This window comes from Rhinatrema bivittatum, chromosome 19 (genome assembly GCF_901001135.1).
Source record: "Rhinatrema bivittatum chromosome 19, aRhiBiv1.1, whole genome shotgun sequence".
In the NCBI taxonomy this organism is placed as follows: domain Eukaryota; kingdom Metazoa; phylum Chordata; class Amphibia; order Gymnophiona; family Rhinatrematidae; genus Rhinatrema; species Rhinatrema bivittatum.
In genome coordinates this window covers 34560812-34587212 of record NC_042633.1, presented here as the reverse complement: position 1 = coordinate 34587212, position 26401 = coordinate 34560812, and the positions used below count along the sequence as shown (strand labels likewise).

The following is a 26401-nucleotide window of genomic DNA, read 5'->3' as shown; positions in this document are numbered from 1 at the left end:
CCCTACTGGATGAGGGGGTGGGGGGCATTTAGGGCGGGGAGACAGCACAGGCAGAGGGTTTGGGGGCTGGCCCACCTGGCAGAGGGAGGAATTGGAGGATCTGTACAGGGGGTGGGAAATAGGAGGGCTAAGGGGACCAATAGTGTTGGGAACGGGGGTCGTGGGGGTAAGAGGTTGGGGGCAGGGGGGGGAAAGGGGATCAGGGTGCTTCGGCTGGTCCTGCGGCCTGTTCTTTTCTTTCCTCAGGTGTCGCTGAGGACGAGTACCATGGTACGTCTAGGGAGAGGAGGCCTGGAGAGAGCGGAGCAACCCCTCCGAGCAGGTCTCCATATGGACAAAGTGGATCGAGCGTGCACGAAGGAGTGGGCAATTTCGGTGGAAGGCTCTGATTTGGAGCGGGGGCAGGTGAGGTGATGCAGATGAGATAAGCGGGAGCGACCGGTAAGTACAAAAAAAAGAGGGAGAGATCCAGCTCGTGACGCTCCTGGTCGGATAAGAGTTCAACATCTTCCACCTCAAGTGAGTCAGGTTTTTGCTGGGCAACTGGGCGGCGATGGCCCCCAACAGGATATGGGGCATCCAGCGTTAGCATCATTGACAGGATTATGGCAGGAGGTCCCCAGCAACTTGAGGATCCGTAAAAGAAATTGCGTGAATACTTTTAAGCTATTGGAGGGTAGACAAGGTAGGAAGGAGAAGGGTAAGAAGAGGAGAAAAGGGGAGGCAGCCGGGCCAAACGTATCTATGAATATTGTGAATTGAGTTAGAGGTTTCAGCCCACGCAATACGGTGCGTTGCTGGCCTATGGGGATAGCATCTTAGGAGCTTTTAAGGATCATGAAGGTTGGGCTTGGCTCAATTACGATGAGAAGTTTAGGGATAAGATGGTGGGAAGTAGGCACACGTCATGGGGGTACGCAGGACATCAACTTATGGTTGACGCAAATGACTAACAAGAGCACGGGGAATATTAAGAGGGACGGGAGCGTCTTGGGGGGGGGGGGGGAGCGAGCATGGGTGGGGGCCATTAGTGGGGGAGGAGCAAGAGGCTCCTTTCGAGGTGCCTGGTCCATTGGAAAAGATGGAGGAGGCGGGGGGGGGGGGGGGAGACGGACATTTGCTGGAGATTCAATAAGGGCGCGCAAGTCTCTGAACTTACAATCTGGGAGGAGACGCGCAACAAGTGTAATGGAGCACACCCCGGCTTCCAAGTGCTCCCAAACTCCTGGTACTGCCCCTGCGAAAGATGGGGAAAGAAGCAATGTCCAGGAAAGCCAAAGCAGATTTGCCGGCAGTGTTAGCAGCGATGCAGGGGTGGGTTGCAGCATTATCCGGATCGAAGCGCGGCGCAGTTACTTTTCTGGGGTTTTAAGATACCGTAGGCAGGGGGGGGGGGGGGGTACGTGATGGGAAGTCAGCTGCCCGTATGGTGGAAGTAGTGAGGAACAAATTTGCCGCGGAGTTGCGAATGGGACGGATAACGGGGCCTTCTGCGGCCCCTTCGTTTCAGCGCATGCGTTTGTCACCTTTGGCGGTCATCCCTGAAAAGATACCCGGTAAATACAGATTAATTCTGAATTTGTCTGTGAATGACCGTACCCCAAGGGAGCACTGTTCGGTGCCCTGTGCCGCCTCCGAGGCCTCGAATTTAGTGCGGGCTGCGGGGGCTCGGATGGCTAAAGCTGATACAGAGTCTGCTTTTCGGTTGTTACCCATTCACCCGTGAAGTGTGCCGTTACTGGCTTTTTCATTGGGTGGTGGTTTTGTGGACCGTTGCCTGCCTGTGGGTTGCGCGGTATCTTGCGCATATTTCGAAGCCTTTAGTTCTGTCTTTGCAGTGGGTGATGCAGCATACAGGTTGCACCCAGTTGTTGCATTATTTGGATGATTTTTTGTTTGGGCGAGTTGGAGTCAGATCGGTGTCAAGTACAGTTGGAGGGTTTTCTGGAAGTGTCCGGCAGATTGGGGGTTTCCGATTGCGTCCGAGAAGACTGAAAGACCTACGCAATCTGTTAACCTGCTTTTAGGCATCGAATTGGACTCTGAGAGCATGGTGTCAGGGTTACCAGTGGGATAAGGTGGTTAAACTGCGGGAGTTGGTGTGGCAAGTTAAAATCGCCCATAAAGTGACTTTAGTCAAAACGCAGTCGTTGATTGGGTCTCTGAATTTTGCCTGTCGGGTTATTCCGATGGGGAGGGCTTTGTGGCAGCTGATGACCTTCGCAGGAGCCGGGATCAAGGCGCGGCATCATTACATTAGAGTCATGCGTTGGATTAAAGAGGGGGTTAGGGATTTGGGAAGTATTTTTGCGATCTTTTAACAGCGTTTTTGTTGATTTCCTGAGGGGGGAGGTTTCTAAGGGGGAGGTTGAGCTTTTCTCGGATGCGGCGGGCTCCTCGTGTTTTAGTGTGCGTTTCCAAGGTCAATGGTGCACGCGACCGTGGCCGGAGAATTGGGTGGAGAGTGGGTTGACCAGGATCATCACCACCTTTAGGATTGTTCCCAACGGTGGTAGCCATGGCAATATGGGGGGAGCAGCTCGCTAATCAGAGGGTTGTATTGTGGTGCAAGTGAGTGATTGTCGGCGCATTGTTGAAAAGTTTTGGCGTTGTTGAGGGGAATGGATTGCCAGTCGTTTGCGCCAGAACGTTAGCATAAGAGCCAAGCATGTACCAGGAGTTCAGAACCTTATTGCTGACTGCCTTTCTCGTTTTTTCAATGGAAGGAGACAGCGGAGCGGTTTCCAGAGGAATTATGGAATCTGAGGAGGATGAAGAATGGAAAACCATTCGGCACCTATGACGTGGGTGACTTCTGAAACGGTACGGAACGCAGTAACTCGTTTTGTTTTTTTGCGAGTGGTGGGTTGGAGAATGGGGCCCAGTCCCGGATGACCAGCTGGTGCAGTTCATAGTCTGCGCAAAACCGTCTGGGTTATTCGGTGGCAACGGTTCGGGTTCAGCTGGCTGGGTTTGCCTTTTTTTCAGAATTTGCAGGGTTGGGGGTAACCCGATGTGCAGTTTTAGAGTTAAGCAGATATTGGGGGAGGGAGCGGGACTCGAGAGAGCCCATCAGACATGGGGATTTGATTGCTTTGATTGAACCAACACACGGATTGGTAGCGGACCTGAGTATGAGGCGGTGGTGTTTCGGGCGGCATTTTTGGGGAGCAATGCGGATAAGTGAGTTGGCAAAGTCTAGGACGGCTGTTGCACACCCAAGGGTGGTTGGAGCATCAGGTGCAGGTGGACGAGGCGTCAGCCATGTTTACCTTTCTGATCAGTTTCAGATTTAGGTTAAAGGGCAGGTCGTCAGGCTCCTTCTCCGCTACCCCTGCATGGGTTTGCCCAGTCCGTACGTTGAAGCAGTACCTGAGGAGGTGCCCGTTAGTTCCCGGGTCCTTTCTGGTTCCTAGGAACGGGTGCCCTTTAACCCGGTTTCAGTTTTCCCCAGAGGGCTCTGTATGGGGGTGAGCGCGCCGGGGAGGGAAGCCAAAGATTATCATTCACATTCTTTCAGCATCGGAGCAGCAGTCTCAGCTGCGGGATGTGATATATCTGGTGCGGGCGTACAGGATAGAGGGAGGTGGAAGTCGAAGGCATTTCTGTCTTACGTGAGGGTTTAAAAACAAAAAGTAGTAATAAATACGAGCACCAGCCTGCAACAATCTAAAGGGCACGAGGGAAACGCTGGGGTGAAGGGTTATTGATTGGTATTTTCTTCTTTTGCAGAGCTCTTAAGGGGGTGGCTTAGGAGGCGAGGCTGCATCTGGATTGTGGGCCGCTCTTTCGTTTGTTGGGCACAGAGACAGCTGTAGGGCGAGCGCATCGACCTGGAGAGCTGGAATGTTTAAATATGATATTCCAAAACCATATCCCACAACGCCAGATCAACTCCTAAAGCTCTGTTCGCCCTCCCATCAGTAACAACTACGAGCCTCACTACAATCAGAGAGAGGGAGCAGCTTCAGTAGCCGGACCTCGCCTATGGAGTTCGGTACCTGAAAACCTAAGGTTACAAAATGACACGAACTTATTCAAAAAACAACTTAAACCATGGCTTTCAACAAACCTACAAGGAAGGCATCAGTTAACAAAATCCTCAACCCTACAGGTCAAGACTATAAACCTATGCACCAAACAATTCAGACAAATGCATATTTACCATTGTCGAACAGTAACCAATACTTACCTTACCAGTTAGTAAAGTTAAATAGGACCCTCCCACCATCAGTAAAACAGAATATTACCCTGTTACTGTGAATTAAGTTAAATGTTAAAGTGTATCTGTTAATTATTATAACATGCATTGTGAGAAGTTGTTACATTTGTAAACCGGAGTGAAGGCTTGCCCCAAACTTCGCTATGTAAAAACGCACACATAAATAAATAAATAAAAGAATGTGAACGTCTCCCTGGTTCAGCACACGAGGAATGGAAGGGGAGGAGCTGTTACTGTTCCTGTAGGGGGGAGGGGGTGCCGGATATTCTGATTCACTTAGGGGGCAACGATGAGGGTGGACGTCTTGCAGGGAGTGGGTGACCTGCGTGTCAAGGATTTACCTCAAATACTCATTCGTTGGCCGAGAATCAAAATAAGGTGGTCGGACATGATTGTGCAACTTTGGTGCAAGGATGAGGTTTTTATGGAAGTCGTGCATTCCCATGATAAATAAGCAAATTGGGAAATGGGTGAGAGGGGAAGGGGGGGTTTTGGGTGCATCACAGTTGGGCTTGGGCTGTAGAGGAGGGTTTGTTCAGAGGGAAATGCGATCATTTATCAGATGTTGGGTTTGCTGCATAATTGGCAGGAAGGGATAGAGAATATACTTATAAGCCCTTAACCTACCCTATGTGCAGCTTGTACTGTCCTGTGCTTGGAGCAGTGTTAGTGTCTGTGCCTGGGTTTATGTGAGGGAAGCATCTGAGAGCTGCCTGTCTTGACCTTGCATTTTATCTTGCTCTAGTAGAAAGATTGATTTAAAAAAAATGGAACTGTCATGGTTATCTCTTCAGTACAGTTAGAGGCATCTGCCACTTGTCCTGCGCCGGTGGGGACCTGGCTCCCCTGCAGCCTTGCCACTCTTCCCTCTGCGTTCCTTCCTGTGGGGCTGGCAGGGCTCTGGCTCCGAGGCAGGCTGTGCTGCTCTGTGTTGCTGCTATGTCTGACCTGCTCTTAAGTGTCAACGAAATTTAGAGCCTGAAGTTGGGTGAGAACTAGCCAAATGTCAACTGCTGCAAAGTAGCCCAAAATTAGTTTAATGTTGAAAAAGAATCTTTTTTTTTTTTTTAATGCATTGCTCATTCAGCCTTGGCAATGAATGCTGTGGACACTAGTTGCTGCAGTAGCAAACAGAGGGGCCAATGTAATAAGCCCTGCATTAATCTTATTGCTTGCACTAAAAAAAATGTAAATCCTGATGCAGTTAGCATAGAGGGGGAAGAGAATGCATGGGGCATAATCCAAGAGGAACAGGGATAGCACCAGCAGATTTGCCAAATCAAGCCTGGAGCACTGGTGAGAGGTCAGGGCAGCATAAACATTGTTTGTGCATACCACATGATTTCAAAATTATAACTTGCCAGTTTACAAATTTAACTCCTATTGGAGATGGAATGAGCTAATTTTACTGCAGCTCTGATCAGGACTTAACACACTGAAAAATTAAGGCAACAGCAGTTAAGCCAGCGCCTCCCTTTGCATGGGAAGGTAAAAGGTAATGCCCTCGTTCGCAGGCGATTTCCATGTTAGGGCACTAAGCAGGACGCAGTTTAATGTGCACATTTTTCTGCGCAAAACTCTTTACTGCAAAAAATGTGTACAAAGTTGTGGTTTAAACTGCGCCCTACTGAATGCACCTTATTAAATTGGCCCAAGGGTGCCCAACTCTGGACCTCAACAGCCACAAAGATGTTTGGGTTTTCAGGATATCCACATAAATATGTAGGAGATCTTTGCATGCAAATCTCTCTCATGCGTACTCATTGTGGCTTTTCCTAGAAACTAGGACCATTTGTGGCTCTTGAGAACCAAAGTGAGGCAGCCCCGCTCGCCACTCAAACAAAATGTCTAAGTACAAAGCAGTCCACTATTCAAGGAGTGGGAAGTTGCATAGGCAGAGGGCCCAAGAGTCTGTTATGTTTTGGAAGATGGGGACGAGTAGCTGTGTGAAGGATCTTTCCACGACTCTCTTGTATTACACCAGCCACTGATTAACAGCTCCTTGCCCGCAATCACAAGAATGAAATGTTCTCTCTTAAAATAAAAGAATCTTTCTAACGCACACAGTGCGCGGTGAAACCTCCTCCCCTATGCAAACAAACATTAGATTACGGGTTTCTAGTAGGGGCTGTTAGACACGGGCTCCGGGGGAGCTTCTGAGCCATCTCTCACCGGCACAGAGCGTCCAGCACTGCCCTGGGAAAGGAAGCCCCCAGGACAGATTTTGGCTTCCCCGTGTGCGATATTTACCGCTCACCCTCTCTCACTCACATCGCATCCCTCGGTCATTCATTAATTTATTTATTTATTTAACCGATTTCTGGTTCCATGCAAACCCCTCAGTCACAATCAGACCGTGAACACGGAGCAGTGAGAGCAGAAGAGCCGCTTAAACCCCGGAGACGTTTGCAGGACTTGCAAGCTTAAAGCCTGGGGAGGGGGAGGCCGTAAAGCGCAGCTCATGCCTGGGCCAGAACCCGCGCTTCCCCCCAGCCTTAGCCCCCATTGCGCTTTCCGTGCTAAACGGCTTTTCCCGGCAGGGCGGGCTCTCGGGCATCGCGTGCAGCTTCCGGTCACAGGCACAGACCGGAAGCTTAACGTCGCCTCCGGCAGGCAGCTCCGCCCCCTCTCCCACAGCTTCCTACTATGAGGGCGAGACAGACAGGGTGGGAGCCTATCACCGGAGAGCCCTGCTGCAGACCCGCCCCTTCCTGGTGCTGCGATTGGACGGCACGGGGCGAGGAGGCGGGGCACAGCACAGCTCTCTTGATCCCAGTCCCTCGCTGGCAGCGGGCAGGAGCTGCGGAGAATCCTACAGAGAGAGAGAGAAGATGGGGAGAGGCACGGACAGAGGTACAGCCTGGGGAGAGGGGACATGGAGGGAGGGATCTATTTTAAAGGTTGGGGAAGGGGGCGGCCGCCCCGCCCCCTTAAAGAAAAGGGGAGAAATGGAACAAAAGAAAGGGAATCTTTGCCTCTGGCGCCCTCACCTGAGGGCACCAGGGACTGATATAAAAAAGCAGGGAGGGGGAGGGGGGCTTTAAATATCCTGTGGCCCTTACCCACATCTCATCTCTTACCTTGGTCAGTGTTAGCAGTGCCATCAGCCACAGTCACTGCTTCCCGTGGGCCACGCTTGCCCTCACCCTCTCCACGCTGAGGGGATGGGGGTGGGCACACAGGCTCGCAGCAAGGTGCTGCCTCCCTGTCCGGTGCTGCTGTCCTCCCCCTCTACAGCGAGGGGGGGGGCCCAAATCCCCCATCTATGTGGGGGTGGGGGGAAATCCCGCTCGGGACCGAGGTAGGGGAGGGGTGGCGCCCCCCCCCCCCCTCATTTCTTCGCTTTGTTCCTGAGCGAGGGGTGAGGGGAGGGTGAGAGGAGGGAAAGGGACACCCAAAACGTGCGCCACGGAAAAATCAAACCACAAAACAAAAAACTCACATCTTAAGGATTAACTCAATAAGGGGAGGGGAGCAGAGCACCCTGTCCACCGGCGGGCAAAGTCCTCCACCCGCCCGGCGGACAGTGCGTAACAGTGCTCTGCCTTGAGCCGGGTGCGCACCACTGTATGGAAGAGGAACTCGCAGGCGAGGGACCTTCCCTTGCTCAACATCTCCTGCCGCGACCGCTAGATTGAGTGTCTGATGGTGGACAGCAGATAGCTGACCAAGCCGTCCCTCCTCAGTGGCAGACCTGTCATTTTCATTACATATTGCTGTTCTTGTTACTTGGGGTAAGTTGTAAATTTTACCTTCTTATAGATTATCAGGCCGACTCAGAAAACCGCCCGCTCCTGCTGAAGCTAGGGACCCTAGCGCCTCTTTTTTGACGGAAGCGGCGGCGTCTGTCAGCGAGTTTGACAGCCGGCGCTCGATTTTGCCGGCATCGGTTGTCAAACCCGCTGACAGCCACGGGTTCGGAAACTGGACGCCGGCAAAATTGAGCGTCCGGTTTTCAACCCGCAAGCCGCGGGCCGATTTAAACATTTTTTTTTCTTTTTAACTATTTTAAACTTTTAGGACTTCCAACTTAATATCGCCATGATATTAAGTTGGAAGCAGTTTTTACTGCTTTTCTGTGCACTTCCCCGGTGCCGGCAGAAATTTACGCCTACCTTTGGGTAGGCGCTAATTTCTGAAAGTTAAAATGTGCAGCCAAGCCGCACATTTTCTTTCTGTATCGCACGGGAATAACTAATAAGGCCATCAACATGCATTTGCATGTTACGGGCGCTATTAGTTTCGGGGGGGGGGGGGGTTGGACCTTACCGGATCGCACTGTTCTGTATCGGCCCGTATATTTGGCTGCCTTAGGGGTGAATGTTGGTGGTCCAACCTCTCCCCCTCGATAATAACCTGCTGCCTGAGATGCCGTTCCCTCGGGACAGCCCTAAAGTTACAGAGACGCGGCATTCCTCTGACTTAAGAAAAAAGAAATCCTGTGCTGTCACTGCAAACGAAACGACCAGCTCACTCGAGCGTTTTTTTTTTTTTTTTTCCCCTGCTGCTGGCAGCCTCCGCAGGTATTTGGCTGGTTCAGCTCCCTCCTTACCTCCATGCCGTGTCCATCGCGATACAATGCCTGTGGAGAGCCCGGATCGCGGCTCTCACGGGAGGGCCTGTGTGCTAGGTTCCTCCCCGAGCGGGGAGGGCACCTCGAGGCCTCAGGGGCGGTCTGTTTCGTGCGCAAACGCGCGCCAGGCTCAGGGGAGGTCGGCCCCGTTCCCGTCCAACGCGGGAACGGCGGATATTTTGGATCCCCACACAATACATACATACAACTGCATACCGACATGATGCGATATCTATTGTGAATGCCGGTATAGAAAAACTTTATATAAATAAATAAATAAATAAATAACTGCTCCGGCGCAGCCTCCTGCTGAAGCACTTCCGTCCCCTAGTCCAGGGCCGAGCAGTCCGAATCCTCTCCGACAACGCAACGACCGAGGCGTACATCAACCGTCAGGGAGGGACAAGGAGTTTCCCTGTCACTCGGGAGATGAACAAGCTAATGCCGTGGGCGGAGCTCCACTTGTCCCATCTGGCGGCGTCTCACATTGCAGGGGTGGACAATGTTTAAGCAGATTTCTTAAGTCGCCATCGCCTAGACCCCAGAGAGTGGGAACTATCCCAGGAGGCAGTGTCACTCTTCTTCACGCGATGGGGGACTCCCCATCTGGATCTGATGGCCACTCAAAGGAACGCGAAGGCTCCGCGCTTCTTCAGCCGCAGAAGAGAATACGGCGCAGAGGGCGTCGATGCCCCTAGTCCTCCCGTGGCCGCGGGGCCTCCTGCTCTACGTGTTCCCGCCTTGGCCCCTGGTGGGAAGGGTGCTCCGAAGAATAGAGAGTCACCAGGGGCCGTGGTTTGCAGACTTGGTCAACTTAGCGGTGGACGGCCCGCTTCGACTGGGACATCTGCCGAACCTTCTACGGCAGGGAACAGTATTTTTCGACCAGGTATTTATTTATTTATTTATTTATTTACAGTCTTTTCTATGCCGCCGTTAAGCTAGTTGCCGTCACGACGGTTCACAATAAGGCACATAATTTAAAACTTAAACGAGTTGAGTTATATTAAACAGGTGCCATCAAATACTGTAACATAGTTTCATATTAAATAGTATTCAGTGGTTGATAAGTCATGTCTACTTTAAGTATATCGGCTGTAAGATAAATTAACACTTAAGTCTGGTCCTCTGTTGTTGCAATCTAATAGAGGTAAAGTAAAATAAAAATATACACACACATACCATTCGAGTAAGCTGATGTGTGTGTGTGGGAGTTCTTCGGACCGCATCGTACAATTCCCTGGATTCTACTCTTCATTCCCTTTGTGGTACGCTTGCTTAAATAGCCATGTTTTTAAACTTTTTTTGAATGCTTTGATGTCTCTTTGTGTTCTGATTTCTAAAGGCCTTGTGTTCCATATTATAGGTCCAGCCAGGGACCTATAATATGGAACACTTCTGTCTAGCGGCCTGGCTTTTGAGAGGCGACGGCTGAGTAGACGAGGGTACCCAGAGGTGGTTACCTCCACTCTCCTCAAGGCTAGGAAGACTTCCACCTCCATGTCCTATATTCGGGTCTGGAAAGATTTTGAGTCTTGGTGCCAGTCCACAAAGCTTTCTCCGCATCCTGCGAGCATAGCCCAGATCTTGTCTTTCTTACAGCGCGGTCTGGAGATGGGATTAGCCTACAATTCCCTTTAGAGTTCAGGTGGCAGCCCTCGGCGCCCTCATGTATCATCAGGATTGGACTACTCTTTGGTCACAAAGTAAAGCATGTGAAACCACCAATCTGCAATTTATGCCCTTCGTGGAGCTTGAATTTGGTCCTTCAAGTCCTAGGCGGTCCACCTTTGAAGAGAGCTACCCTCAGACACCAGAAATACTGTCTTGAGAGTGAGGTCCTTATCTGTTGCGCTCGCAGAATTTCGGAGCTTCAAGCCTTGTCATGTAGAGAGCCTTCCCTACATTTCACGGATTCGGGACTATCCTTGTCTACGGTGCCATCTTTCCTTCCAAAGGTGGTCTTGCCCTTCCGTTTAAATCAGACGGTGGAGCTGCCGTCCTTCCAGGAAGAGGATTCCAGAGACCTTAGACGCCTCGATGTCAAGCGCGTCCTCCTTCGATATCTGGAAGCTACCAATGACTTCCGTTTATCGGATCACCTCTTTGACCTCTGGAGTGGTCCCAGGAAGGGAAACAAGGCTTCTAAAACCACCATTGCCCGCTGGCTAAAGGAAGCAATTTCTACCACATATATTGGCGCTGGGCGTCCACCGCTAGACGTTATAACGGCTCATTCTCTCCGAGCTCAAGCAGCCTCCTGGGCAGAAAGCCGAGCGGCCTCTCCACAGGAGATTTGCAGAGCGGCTACCTGGAAGTCGTTGCACAATTTTGCGCGTCACTATCGCTTGAATCTTCAACCGCCGCTCGTGGGCTCTTTTGGGGCTCAGGTGATTCGAGCTGGGCTATCAATGGCTCACCCTACATAGGGAAGCTTTGGTACATCCCACGGTCTGGACTGATCCGGGTACATACAGGGAAAAGAAAATTATTCCTTACCTGCTAATTTTCGTTCCTGTAGTACCACGGATCAGTCCAGACGCCCACCCCAAGGATTTTTGGGGTTTTTTTTGGGATAATCTTTCAGCTCGACTGTCTAATCATTTCAGGACCGGTATGGGACTGACTAAGAGTTCGTCTTGCAAGTTTGCATTGATGCATGTTTATAGTTAATATTCAATTTGTCTTGATCCATCCAAGGCTTTTCTTTCTGGCTTTGATATTCTTAAAACTGAAGGGATGCAGAGGGCGCACCAGCTTATGAGAGAGCGCCCTCTCAGTTTTTGCTCTGACTCCATCTGCTGGAAGGGGACGACGACAACTCACTGTCTGGACTGATCCATGGTACTACAGGAACGAAAAATAGCAGGTAAGGAATAATTTTCTTTTCCAGTACTGAGACCCGCACACACAGCTCTGCCAATGCACCTCACTCCTGCCCTGCAGCACCCCCTGCTATTCCAGTACTGAGACCCTCACACACAGCTCTACCAATGCACCTCACTCCTGCCCTGCAGCACCTCCTGCTATTCCAGTACTGAGACCCTCACACACAGCTCTGCCAATGCACCTCACTCCTGCCCTGCAGCACCTCCTGCTATTCCAGTACTGAGACCCTCACACACAGCTCTACCAATGCACCTCACTCCTGCCCTGCAGCACCTCCTGCTATTCCAGTACTGAGACCCTCACACACAGCTCTGCCAATGCACCTCACTCCTGCCCTGCAGCACCCCCTGCTATTCCAGTACTGAGACCCCACACACAGCTCTGCCAATGCACCTCACTCCTGCCCTGCAGCACCCCCTGCTATTCCAGTACTGAGACCCTCAACACAGCTCTGCCAATGCACCTCACTCCTGCCCAGCAGCACCCCCTGCTATTCCAGTACTGAGACCCTCAACACAGCTCTGCCAATGCACCTCACTCCTGCCCTGCAGCACCCCCTGCTATTCCAGTACTGAGACCCTGACACACAGCTCTGCCAATGCACCTCACTCCTGCCCTGCAGCACCCCCTGCTATTCCAGTACTGAGACCCTCACACACAGCTCTGCCAATGCACCTCACTCCTGCCCTGCAGCACCCCCTGCTATTCCAGTACTGAGACCCTCACACACAGCTCTGCCAATGCACCTCACTCCTGCCCTGCAGCACCTCCTGCTATTCCAGTACTGAGACCCTCACACACAGCTCTGCCAATGCACCTCACTCCTACCCTGCAGCACCTCCTGCTATTCCAGTACTGAGACCCTCACACACAGCTCTGCCAATGTACCTCACTCCTGCCCTGCAGCACCCCCTGCTATTCCAGTACTGAGACCCTCACACACAGCTCTGCCAATGCACCTCACTCCTGCCCTGCAGCACCCCCTGCTATTCCAGTACTGAGACCCTCACACACAGCTCTGCCAATGCACCTCACTCCTGCCCTGCAGCAACCCTGCTATTCCAGTACTGAGACCCTCACACACAGCTCTGCCAATGCACCTCACTCCTGCCCTGCAGCACCCCCTGCTATTCCAGTACTGAGACCTTCACACACAGCTCTGCCAATGCTCCTCACTCCTGCCCTGCAGCGTCCCCTGCTATTCCAGTACTGAGACCTTCACACACAGCTCTGCCAATGTACCTCACTCCTGCCCTGCAGCACCCCTGCTGTTCCAGTACTGAGACCCTCACACACAGCTCTACCAATGCACCTCACTCCTACCCTGCAGCACCTCCTGGTATTCCAGTACTGAGACCCTCACACATAGCTCTGCCAATGCACCTCACTCCTGCCCTGCAGCACCTCCTACTATTCCAGTACTGAGACCCTCACACACAGCTCTGCCAATGCACCTCACTCCTGCCCTGCAGCACCCCCTGCTATTCCAGTACTGAGACCCTCACACACAGCTCTGCCAATGCACCTCACTCCTGCCCTGCAGCACCTCCTGCTATTCCAGTACTGAGACCCTCACACACAGCTCTACCAATGCACCTCACTCCTGCCCTGCAGCATCCCCTGCTATTCCAGTACTGAGACCCTCACACACAGCTCTACCAATGTACCTCACTCCTGCCCTGCAGCACCCCCTGCTATTCCAGTACTGAGACCCTCACACACAGCTCTGCCAATGCACCTCACTCCTGTCCTGCAGCACCCCCCTGCTATTCCAGTACTGAGACCCTCACACACAGCTCTACCAATGTACCTCACTCCTGCCCTGCAGCACCCCCTGCTATTCCAGTACTGAGACCCTCACACACAGCTCTGCCAATGCACCTCACTCCTGTCCTGCAGCACCCCCTGCTATTCCAGTACTGAGACCCTCACACACAGCTCTACCAATGCACCTCACTCCTGTCCTGCAGCACCCCCTGCTATTCCAGTACTGAGACCCTCACACACAGCTCTACCAATGTACCTCACTCCTGCCCTGCAGCACCTCCTGCTATTCCAGTACTGAGACCCTCACACACAGCTCTGCCTATGCACCTCACTCCTGCCTTGCAGCAGCCCCTGCTATTCCAGTACTGAGACCCTCACACACAGCTCTACCAATGCACCTCACTCCTGCCCTGCAGCACCCCCTGCTATTCCAGTACTGAGACCCTCACACACAGCTCTGCCTATGCACCTCACTCCTGTCCTGCAGCACCCCCTGCTATTCCAGTACTGAGACCCTCACACACAGCTCTGCCTATGCACCTCACTCCTGCCCTGCAGCACCCCCTGCTATTCCAGTACTGAGACCCTCACACACAGCTCTGCCTATGCACCTCACTCCTGTCCTGCAGCACCCCCTGCTATTCCAGTACTGAGACCCTCACACACAGCTCTACCAATGTACCTCACTCCTGCCCTGCAGCACCCCCTGCTATTCCAGTACTGAGACCCTCACACACAGCTCTGCCAATGCACCTCACTCCTGTCCTGCAGCACCCCCTGCTATTCCAGTACTGAGACCCTCACACACAGCTCTACCAATGCACCTCACTCCTGTCCTGCAGCACCCCCTGCTATTCCAGTACTGAGACCCTCACACACAGCTCTACCAATGTACCTCACTCCTGCCCTGCAGCACCTCCTGCTATTCCAGTACTGAGACCCTCACACACAGCTCTGCCTATGCACCTCACTCCTGCCTTGCAGCAGCCCCTGCTATTCCAGTACTGAGACCCTCACACACAGCTCTGGCAATGCACCTCACTCCTGCCCTGCAGCACCCCCTGCTATTCCAGTACTGAGACTCTCACACACAGCTCTGCCAATGCACCTCACTCCTGCCCTGCAGCACCCCCTGCTATTCCAGTACTGAGACCCTCACACACAGCTCTGCCAATGCACCTCACTCCTGCCCTGCAGCACCTCCTGCTATTCCAGTACTGAGACCCTCACACACAGCTCTGCCAATGCACCTCACTCCTGCCCTGCAGCATCTCCTGCTATTCCAGGCATGGCTTTTGAAAGGCAGAGATTGAGAAATAAGGGTTACTCGGAGGAGGTGATTGCTAAGCTTTAGCAGTCCCGTACAACTTCTATCTCCATTGCCTACGTCAGAGTTTGGGGTATTTTTGAGGACTGGTGCCTGAACTACGCGGTGGAGCCGTCCAGGGCTACTATTCCGGATGTTCTGGCCTTTCCGCAGGTAGGTCTAGTAAAAGGTCTAGCCTTCAATTCCCTACGATTTCAAATAGCAGCCCTTGGCAGTTTTCAGGGAATGGTACAGGGCCTCGCTCTAGTGTCTCATCTGGACGTGGTTCGTTTTCTGCGTGACGTTAAACATCTTTATCCTCCCATTTGGAGCCCCTGTCCTTCGTGGAAGCTCAACCTGGTTCTCCGTGCCCTTTTGTATTGCGCCTTTCGAGCCGCTGACGCGTGCGACCTTGAAAGATCTGACGTTGAAGGTCGTTTTGCTCTTGGCTATCGTATCGGCGCAGCGTGTTTCGGAGCTACAGGCCTTATCTTGTCAGGAGCCCTTCTTAAGGATTTCCAACGAAGAATTTTCTTTACTTTCAGAAGGAAGGAGGGAACCGTTCGTAGTGTCCTCTATTCATTTGAATCAGACGGTGGCGCTCCCGTCCTTGGCGGGCCTAGATCTTTCTACTTCCAAGTCTAGGGAGTTAAGACAGTTGGACGTCAGACGCGTGCTGGTACGTTATTTGGAGGTCACGAACGGTTTCCGTCTTTCGGACCATCTGTTTGTCCTATGGGGTGGTCCCAGGAAGGGTCAGAAAGCTTCAAGGGCCACCGTTGCACGCTGGCAGAAGGGAGCTATTGCTTTGGCTTACCTAGTTCAGGGCCGTCCGATTCCGGTCGGTCTCCGGGCTCATTCTACTAGATCGCAGGCGACTTCGTGGGCGGAATGTCAGCAGGTGTCGCCGCAGGAGATTTTGTCGCACAGCTACGTGGAAATCTCCGCACACGTTTACTAGGCATGACCGTCTAGATGTCCGGGCCCCAGAGCCCGGATCCTTCAGGGCCAGTGTTCTCCGAGCGGGACTCTCTCTCAATCCAACCCTAGCTAACTTTATGGAACTCCATTCCCCCGGACCTTAGAATGGAACCCAGCATCTCAACATTCAAGAAAAGACTCAAGACGTGGCTATTCACGCAGGCCTTTCCTAACTCCAACATTATGTAACTCCTCATCAATCAACACGCTCCGCTAGTAATAGCGTTAATAGCCACCTCTTACAATGTTATTTATACATATATATAATTATCTGATCTTCATTTTCCTTCTCACTCCAAGTTATTGATTTCCTTGTTATATGTAACTGCTTTTCTGCACTATTGTTCAAATTGTAAAGTTTGTTATAATTACACCCCTGTTTCTTGTGAACCAGCATGATGGGACTACCGTCTTGAATGTTGGTATATAAAAAAACTTAAATAAATAAATAAATAAATAAATACCTTTGGTACATTCCAGGAGTCCGGACCGATCCGGGTACGTACAGGGAAAAGGAAAATTGGTCCTTACCTGCTAATTTTCGTTCCTGTAGTACCACGGATCAGTCCAGAGTCCCGCCCATGGGGAAATGGAGAGTCTGCTCGGCCGGTTGATGTTCATATTCTGCAGATTTATTCAATGCATTTTGATATTGTGCGCCCACCTTCAAAGGGTAGGAGAATGAGCATGCTTTCGTTCATGTTACCAGTTTTTCTTTCCCGAGGGGGGCGGGGGGGGGGATTTTGGTTGTACTAGTTTACTTTTCTCTGCTTGGGTACAGTGTAATACTGACAGACTCCAGGTGGCACCTCGGGGGTATAGGACAGAGTCCATTAAAACTTCTCTGTCTCCATTTGCTGGAGGGGAGGCAAAACCCAGGAGTCTGGACTGATCCGTGCTACTAGAGGAACAAAATTAGCAGGTAAGGACCAATTTTCCTATTTCTTTTTTTTTTTTTTTAGAAGAATTTTTTTGTTTTTGGGGCCTCCGACTTAATATCGCTATGATAGGGTGGTACAGAAAACCAGTTTTTTCTGCTTTTCTGTACACTTGCCTGGTGCTGGCCTTTGGCAGGAATTAATTTCTGAAAGTAAAATGTGCAGCTTGGCCGCACATTTTGCTTTCTGCATTCCAGGAGATTACCTAATAGGGGACCTTAATCGCCTTGAAGGAATTGAATATTGGTGTAATGAGCGGTGTGGGCAGGTCGCTGCCATTTACTACCGCTCTGGGAAAGAGCCAGACGGAGTGGACAGACGCAGAGAGTACAAAGCAGATAGCACCGGTAAATTTACCAGAATTAAAATTGTTAAATAAGTAAGTAGTTACTTTCGATGCGTTATGGAATGGTATGGCTATTTTGGAAAAAGCAATAATATCTTTGATGACAACAATTAAGGCTTCTCAAGAGCAGTTTAACCTGGTGAACGTGGTTCTTGCAAATTCAACGAAAATCCAGGAAATGGACTTGAAAATAAACCAGATTAAGGAAATACAAACAGGCCAGATTCAGGGGGACTCAAGGTTAGATAAGAGACTGAAAGGTCTGGAAAATACTCTCAGATACAATAATGTGAGAATAATACATTTTCCTAAATGTACATTAATTTCCCCCAAGGAACAGCTTAAAAAGTATTTCCAGGATCTCCTGAATTTCTCCAGTGGTAACATATTGAATATGGAGGCAAAGAAGACACATCAGGCAGGTTTCATGGCAGGCAGGAAAAGGGCCGGGCACTCCCGTGGGTCCTCTTTTTATTGTACATTCATACAAAGGCAGATGATGTGTCATCACATCATTGGCTCCTCTCCACATAGCAACAGACGTATCACTACACTATTGGCTTGGTTCAGGGGGTGTGTACGGATCATTTCATTGGCTGCTGAATCCTATACCTCCTGTCTTTGTCCTGCCTCTGACGAGGGACAACTAGCTTTTCTTTCAGGCAATCAGGGTTAATTATAAGCTAGAGAAATACATGACAGTCAGGTATCCTCTCCTAGGCAGAGAGGCTTAAGCACACGTGATGCTTCGTTCAATGCAAAGGTCAGGGAGAAGGGAAGTTAGTGTTAAACCCTGAAATGGCTTGCTGGCAAAGCTCATAATTCCCACATCTCACCCTTTCTGTTTTTATTTAGGCAGCTCAATAAAGCTTTAGACCCCTACTGAAATCTGTTATGTCTTGGTATGGGCTGGAGATAGGGGAAGGGGGATATGGAGAGAAAAAGCTGAGTCGGCGTGGTGTGCCAGCCTCCGCTGCGCTCCTGAATCTCCACCTCACCCAGAGCTGGTGCAGCGTGGTGTGCCAACCGCTGCAGGGCTCAGGATTCCCTATTAGGCATCTTACAAGACATCTTTGTATCCGGGCTGAGAGCAAGGTTTCAGTATGGATATGAGGTTGGGTATGCACTGAATACAGCAGCACAGGCAAATAATTAAGACAATTTCAGTAATTATAATAGAAATCACCCTTTTGAGACCAGAAATATCAGGGAGCCAAGACCATAGCCAATCCCATGGAGAAGTTGGTATTCTGCCTGAAAGTGGTGCATCAGCAACCATGGTTTCAATCTGTTCTATGGGATGTGTGAGGTTTGCTTTATAGTCTGATATGTACACACAGCAATGAGATCCAATTAATGCACAAACACCACCCTTTGAAGCTAAAATGGTGTCTAAGGCTTAGCGGTTCTGTAATGCTACTTCTCTAATCTGAGAGACTTCTGTTGTGAGTAGTTTCAATGCATGGACTGTCTGATTAAATATGGCAGTCGTCCAGTTAGCTAGGATGTGTAAGTCTCTGTAATTCATAGCTGTCCCCATTGGGGAAACAGGCTTCTAGCTATCTGGGTTTCTGTATACATATCTATGGGATTCTTGATCGCCTCCGTTTTGTTACGGAGTCTTGCTTTGGGTAAATTTCTGACTGCATAGTATGAGGGGAGGATGTAGCCTAGAGTGCATCTGCCTCTCCATCTTGGGGAAATGTTCATATATGCTCTACACCCACATAACATCCATATGTTTCCTAACAGATTAGTGGACATGTCATTGGTATCTTTAAATTGTGTTATCATTTGGGCTATGTAACTACAAAGGGTAAATCCTTCGTCCCCTCTATACTCTCTGCACCTGCTTGGGTCTCCCACTGCACAGCCTGAAATCTGCCAATTGCATACATATGTGGTATAATTATGTAAGTGTTCAGTGATTAATACAAAGGATCGGTTACAATATGGATATTTCCCACCTGAATCCCCTGTATCATAGTCCCAACAAAGAGCGGCAGTCTCTTGAATATGGCTGCCGATGTGTAGTATGGTATTATTAACTGGAGAGTTAATGAAAACACCTCTCTGTAAAGGATAATTAGTCCATAGTGTAAGGTTAAATGGTACAGCATGCATCAGTAGTTCTCCGTGGGCATGGGTTGGCATGTGTGTGCAGATCCAACAGGTGTGAAAAGTTCTGTGCATCGAGGATGTACATGTTGTCCTGTCAGAGTCCTTGTTCTGAAATCGCCATAGCTGGAGAAATAAGGCAAAGGAGGGGGGTGCAGAACACAATTGTTAATGAGTTGGCATTCAGGCAAGAAAAGGCGGCTAATAAGTTCTCTGGAGTTCTCTCAAGGCCTTGCTGTTCTAAGAGTTGTGCAGATTGGTCAGATAGGGCCTTGATCTGTCCCCAGGTCATGTGGTGCTGCTTTTTGCGAGGAGTCCGGTCTCTGTTCTTCTGAGGGCGGTGGAGGCTCAGGGAGAAGTTGGGGATCGGGTCCTGTAGACCTGGACACCTTTCCACGGCTTGGAACCCACCCAAAGTGGACCTGTGGGAGCAAGCAGAGAAGCATATCCTCGTCCCTATGTTAAGGGAACCGGACCGTACCAGACAGGGTTAAACATTCTATACAAAACTGATGGCTGTGGGTGACTAACCCTAGTCCCATAATGATTACCCATGGCTGTGGTCTTATTTGAATTTGATATGTTTAGATGATTTAAAGTAAACAATACTTTGTTCAGCCAGTCCTGTTTAGGGGGAAGTCCAGGGGCATTCCCTCCTTTTTGTTTTTGTCTTGTCAAGAGCTCTTAAGGGTATGGTTGGCTCTCTCCCCAATGGCTTGCCCTGTGGTGTTGTAGGGGATGCCAAATAAGTATTTAATGTTCAATTATTGACAAAATTCATGCAAAGGAATGGCTGCAGTAAATAGAGCCAGTTTTTCAGAACAGAGGGTAGTCCCATTATCAAGAAAGTTTTTATGCAGTGATCAATTTTCATTCAGTAAAATAGCACACATGTAAATCAATCATTTAAAGGAAAAGTCATTTGTAGTAGGCTGAATCACAAATGACAAGTATATTAGATATTACATTAAACATGTTACACAAGACTGACACATTCATATTCATTCATCCTGCAAATATTCATTCATAGTCTTCTTGGCATCCAGACAGACAACAGATAACAAAATTAGATCAAGGATCAAAAGTCAAAAGGTGTTAGAAAAATGTTAAAATAAGCTGCAAAGTGTTCATCTTCACATCTCTCATGGCGGGAAGGCTGTCAATTTGGAAAATATTAAAAACTGGTATACAGCAAAACATTTACTAAGGTAATGATTAAAGTGAAATTCTTACTTAGCCTTGGATAAATCAATTCTATTATTCAATTTAATAAAATCAATTTGGATTTGCAAGAAAAGGCTTGGGAGTGATTGCTTTAGATGTAGCAACCGCTGTCAGTAAAAATTTTAAGGTTCAGAATTCTGTAAAAATTTGTGAAAAAGAAAATAAAACTGAAGTTTCCTTAAGACAGGAGGACTGTAGACCTGAAAAATAAAAACTAGTATACAACAGAATTATTAAAATAATAATATAATATAACTGGTAGAATAGCATAGAGCCTCCTAATGGAGACACCATCATTACTTTATAGATTGCAACCTGAAACAATAAATTCAATCAATAATACTCTGAGCTTACTTTCAATGTGGAATATCAGAATACAATTTCTTCATATAATTATTAGAATAGGAAATAAACACGCTGTTCAGTATTAAAGAAGTTTGAAAGTATTAAAAAGATTAACAGAAAGAGAGTGAGAGGAAGGGCTAGTGTAGAAATGCATTGAAGGTTGAGGGAAAAGATTTGGATCAGCAGGAGATCTGATCTGTCTCGTGCCCCCCTTTGAAAGTGTAACAGTCTCTAATCTCAGAAAGGAGGCCCAGACAACTGATCCGTAAAGATAGACTTTTATTGCCAGCAAGATGCAGCTAAGACAAAGGCTCAGTACAACTGCATGCCCCTCCCCTTCAGGAGCAGACTCTTATGCACTTTACAGTTCTTATCTTTTACACATGCGTTCTAAGCATTGCTGAGCAAGCATATCCCTGCTGAAGGGGCTACTGACCCCCTCCCTAGACACCCTGGAACTTTCGTGAAACTTCTCCCATGTTCTGCAGGAGAGGCTGCTGGGACTTGCAGTTCTGGAAAGGAATTCACGAGTCTATAGTAATACAGCCCTTCACATAATACATCCATTGTTCTATTCTAGGTTACAGCAGTGAAAGCTTATCAGAATAAGAACAGCGAAGCCAAAAAAAATGAACACATGCAATGTGCTGACAGTTTCTCAATGTCCTAATTACAGCTGTATTGCAGACTGTAAGTAAACCCGTCATGAAGCAGGGAATTCTGGTACATGAAGTCCTGTTTGGCAGGAGTTCCAGGTTGTCCTTTTGTCAGGTTGAAGCCTTCAGACCCCTTCATTCCTCCCTTTGATACTTATTCTCTATGAAAAGTATCACACCATCACAACGCAGCTGTGGAACTGAAAGAAACAGAAACAAGAAAAATTAGCAATTTGAGTTCAGAGGGCCCTAATTTCCCAAACAGTCCGATGGTTTCTTCACGGGTTTGAGACGGATGGGCCCTATTGGCTCTACCCCCCTTTGTAGCCCGAACTTGTCATGTATGGGAAGATGGCCCAGGATAAAACATGAGGATGGTTAAACAGGTTCTATAGGCTCAGAGGAATACATGTACAGTGACAGGAGCTGCGTGGCTGTTTTGCTTTCAGCAATGTCCTCCATCATCCGACAAAGGCGATTTGAGCAAGAAAGGAATAATACAGGGTCCTAAAAGACAAAACAGAATTAAACTGGCTAGGATAACAAACAAGCTCTTAAATCTACCGATCATGGAAAACCAACCACGGAATCCATTGGTCCAGTCCCAAGCACTATTCCATTGCTGGTCAGGGACCAGCGATCAGTGATGTCTTGGATAACCTTGCTTTGGTCATCTACCTGTAAACAACAATTGGAGAGGTTAAATGTTCCACAAACCCTCCTTCCTGGGCCAGAGGGTAATCTAAAACCAATCTATTCTGGTACACTGCAGTCATAATTTTGGTATTTTGTTTTGCCCAGAGTTTAAGAGCGAAAGCATGTATTATTATGCCTGCAAAGAAGGAAAAGAAATAAACACATTTTTGAGCCAAACTTGACAAACTTGAAAAGGTATAGTTCCTCGATTGATATGCCCAAGAGCAGGACCAGGTCCATTTCGAGGATTGTTCTGTGCACATGTGATACATTGATTAATTGCATGTTTAGTCAATTGAGTGATTTGATCGATATGTCTTTTCCAGTAATCTTGCCAATGAATCACGACCAAGGTGTGTATAATCATGTGCTTCTTTAACTATTGTCCAAGCAATAGTTTCAGGTATCCATATTCGCCCATCTTGTATAATCCACCATCCGTTTTGTTGATGGAAATTTTCATATTGTGCCAATTCATTCTCTTCTGTAGTATATTGTTGTTTGAAAATATTCTTGAGTTACTTCTTTTGCTGCTTTATCTGCTCTTTGATTTCCTTGACAATAGGGTTTGATTTCCTGGTAGTTCAGCTTTTTGTGCAGATGTTCCTGGGGGAAGAGGTTGAGCCTCAATGATTTCATCTTCGGATGCTACAGCATATCCAGCAGAACGGATCTCATGAATGATTTGGCTACTCCCATCAGTGAATAAAGTCCAAGCTCCTTGCCAGGGTTGATCCCTCAGGACTGGCCTACTATGTATTGTAGTCATGACTTCTTCACAGTCATGGGCAACTGGTTCAGGTACCGGCATAAGAGTAGCCGGATTCAAGTTTTTGCTGTCTTGTATTTGAATTTCAGGTGTTTCACACAATAGGGCTTTGATACTTGACGAGACGTGAATTAGTCATCCATTTTGGTCCATGAGTTTCAAGTAGTCCTTGAATAGTATGAGGAGTTGTCACTTGCAGAGTTTGTCCAAATGTTTAACGGCTTCAGGTATTAATAAGCATGCGGCAGCAATGCTTCGAAGACAGCCAGGCCATCCTTTAGCAACATTGTCCATTCCTTTTGACAAATATGCAACAGGTCGTTCCCATGATCCTAAAGTTTGAATCAATACCCCAATGGCCATGCCTTTTTTCTCATCTATGAACAAATGGAAGGGTTTCATTACATCAGGTAATCCTAGAGCAGGGGGTGAGATCAAGGCTTCTTTCAGTTGATGCAGATTTGCTAGTTCATGTCCCTCCCACTGGAAGGGATGAGATTCCGATTCTTTTCCTCGTAGTTTATCATAATGGTTGGGCTAAAATTGCATAGTTAGCAATCCAAAATCTACAGTATCCTGCGGCTCCTAGGAATGCACGAAGTTCTTTCTTGCAGGTAGGTACAGGTTGATCTCTTGTAGAGCTTGTACGAGAGATTCCAAGGCGACGAGTGCCCTCACATATTCGAAAGCCCAAATACTCTATTTTCAATTCACAGATTTGCGCTTCCTTTTTGCTTCCACGGTACCCTTTCGAGTACAAAGTTTTCAACAAGTATAGGGTTGATACCGCACATTCATGGTATGCTTCCCTAAATTAAGAGATCATCCACATATTGTACAACTGGCCCATGTGTGACCCGGTACATCTTCAGGTCCTTGGCCAGTTGCTCCGAGAACAGAGTGGGCGAATTTTTAAATCCTTGGGGTAGGCGAGTTAAGTATACTGCTGCTTTTCTCCAGTTTGCGCATTTTTGAAGTGAAGGCAAAAATTTTCTGACATTCCTCTGCTATTGGAACAGAGAAGAAAGCATCTTTGAGATCAATAACACTGTACCATTTGGAACTAGAAGAAACTTGAGCCAGGATTGAATATGGATTTGGCACAAGTGCTACCAAATCTGCCACTTGAGTATTCACTTTCCTCAAATCCTGCACGGTTCTTGCTGGGATTTGGGCCATGATGGAATACGGGTTGGGACCAGGGCCACCAGGTCCATGATCTGGCTGTTGACCTTCTGCAGGTCCTGAACTGATCTGTATTCTGTGGAATCTGGTTTCTTTCCCAGCAACAGAGGCGTGTTCCACTCAGATCTGGTTCGATTACTGCATCTGGCGGCATATGGCACGGGGTATTGGGTTTGGTTAACTATTTGGGCGCCTTGCTTTAGTTCAATCCAGACTGGGGGCGTTCACGACTAATCCTCCAGGACAAATCCCGTCTGTCGATGATGGGGTGTCTTCTGGGTATTGACTGGTTGAGGAAGTAATCTCCATTTCTCCCTGAGGGGGCAGATGAGTATCACTGAATGGTCCCCGAAGGAGGCTTTAACTTCCCCTGTTGGTTGAAATCTCAGTGTGGCCTGTAGTTTACACAGCAGGTCCCGTCCGATAAGGGATACCATGGTCCCGCCTACTTGTATAGTTCATTCTTTCTGCAGAGGGGCAGTGAGTACCTGACCTGAGGTACCCACTATAGAAACAGTCTCTTTCGTCGGGGGGCCGATTGGTGCAGTCATGACAGATCGTTGGTCTCTGAGTCCAACAGGCCCCTGATTTTGTTGTTTTCCCTCGTGGATCTCCACCAGAGGGTCAGTGGGGATTCTTCCCTCCCGGTCTCTTCAGGCTGTATGCTCCTTGTCGCCTCCCCCGCCATCTGCCAGTGGGGGTTGTCCTCGGCCCCTTTGTGTCGGTGCAGGTCCATTTTTGTCGTTAGTATTCACTGCAGGGCTCCCATATTTCTTTTGCTATTCTTTACAGTCTCTCTTCCAATGACCTTCATTTTTGCAGTACGTACACTGATTCTTTCCCAAGGGGGGGGGTCTTGTTCCCTCCTCTTCGCGGTCTGCCATTGTCTTGGCTCCTTCCCGTCCGAGTGTCCTCGAGAGCGGCGGCTAACAGTCACTTTCTCCTTCATGTCTCTACTTGCTTCTCTCTTTTCTCTTCCACTTCTCTATTTTCACATACCTGGTCTGCTATAGCTTTTAACTGGCTGAGGCTCATGCCCTCAAAGCCTTCGGCCTTCTGCAGCTTCTTTCGGATGTCGGGTCTATTATTAAGTTCCTGGTTGCAGGGACGGGCCCTTTTCTTCTCTTCCTGATCCCTGTTCCCATACACCTCAAAATACGATGAAAAGATCAGTCCATCTGGAAATTGAATAGGTGACCTGCGCCTGGAGGCAAATCAGTTCTGTCGAGGCTGAGAAGCTGCAAAACATTGCTTCCTACATACTTGTAAGTTTGACATTGGGTTAATTCAATAAAGTGAACCTGGATCTGCAGGCAAGGATCCAGGGGGGTGCTTTAGGTGTGCAGGAGTGATTATCAAACCCTTGGAAGCCTTGTACCAATTACATTGCAAACACTAAGAACACAACACAATGTTGGGTTCCACATTAGGTGCTACAACCCAAGAAAGAGATCTAGGTGTCATAGTGGATAACACATTGAAATTGTCGGTTCAGTGTGCTGCGGCAGTCAAAAAAGCAAACAGAATGTTGGGAATTAGAAAAGGAATGATGAATAAAACAGAAAATGTCATAATGCCTCTGTATCGCTCCATGGTGAGACCGCACCTTGAATACTGTGTACAATTCTGGTCGCCGCATCTCAAAAAAGATATAATTGCGATGGAGAAGGTACAGAGAAGGGCTACCAAAATGATAAGGGGAATGGAACAACTCCCCTATGAGGAAAGACTAAAGAGGTTAGGACTTTTCAGCTTGGAGAAGAGACGACTGAGGGGGGATATGATAGAGGTGTTTAAAATCATGAGAGGTCTAGAACGGGTAGATGTGAATCTGTTATTTACTCTTTCGGATAGTAGAAAGACTAGGGGACACTCCATGAAGTTAGCATGGGGCACATTTAAAACTAATCGGAGAAAGTTCTTTTTTACTCAACGCACAATTAAACTCTGGAATTTGTTGCCAGAGGATGTGGTTAGTGCAGTTAGTATAGCTGTGTTTAAAAATGGATTGGATAAGTTCTTGGAGGAGAAGTCCATTACCTGCTATTAAGTTCACTTAGAGAATAGCCACTGCCAGTAGCAATGGTTACATGGAATAGACTTAGTTTTTGGGTACTTGCCAGGTTCTTCTGGCCTGGATTGGCCACTGTTGGAAACAGGATGCTGGGCTTGATGGACCCTTGGTCTGACCCAGTATGGCATTTTCTTATGTTCTTATATGGTAATAGCCAGAGCCCAGCCCCCACCAGTGGTAAAAGAACATAATTGCAGTATATATATATTTGTGTGTGTGTGGGGGGGCCACTACTTTATCATTTGGGCCGAATCATATTTGATCTAGTTCCTAATCTTGCATAGTGGCCCCTCCTCTTGCCCACAACTTCAA

At 48.6% G+C, this 26401-nt stretch overlaps 1 long non-coding RNA gene across 1 annotated transcript; it reads left to right on the top strand.

Moving 5' to 3' along the window:
* The first annotated feature begins 217 nt into the window (after positions 1–217).
* LOC115080824 lies at positions 218–4372 on the top strand. The gene is made up of 3 exons (XR_003853679.1): positions 218–405; positions 2727–2823; positions 3733–4372. It is a non-coding gene; the product is annotated as an uncharacterized LOC115080824 (long non-coding RNA).
* The last annotated feature ends 22029 nt before the right edge of the window (positions 4373–26401 follow it).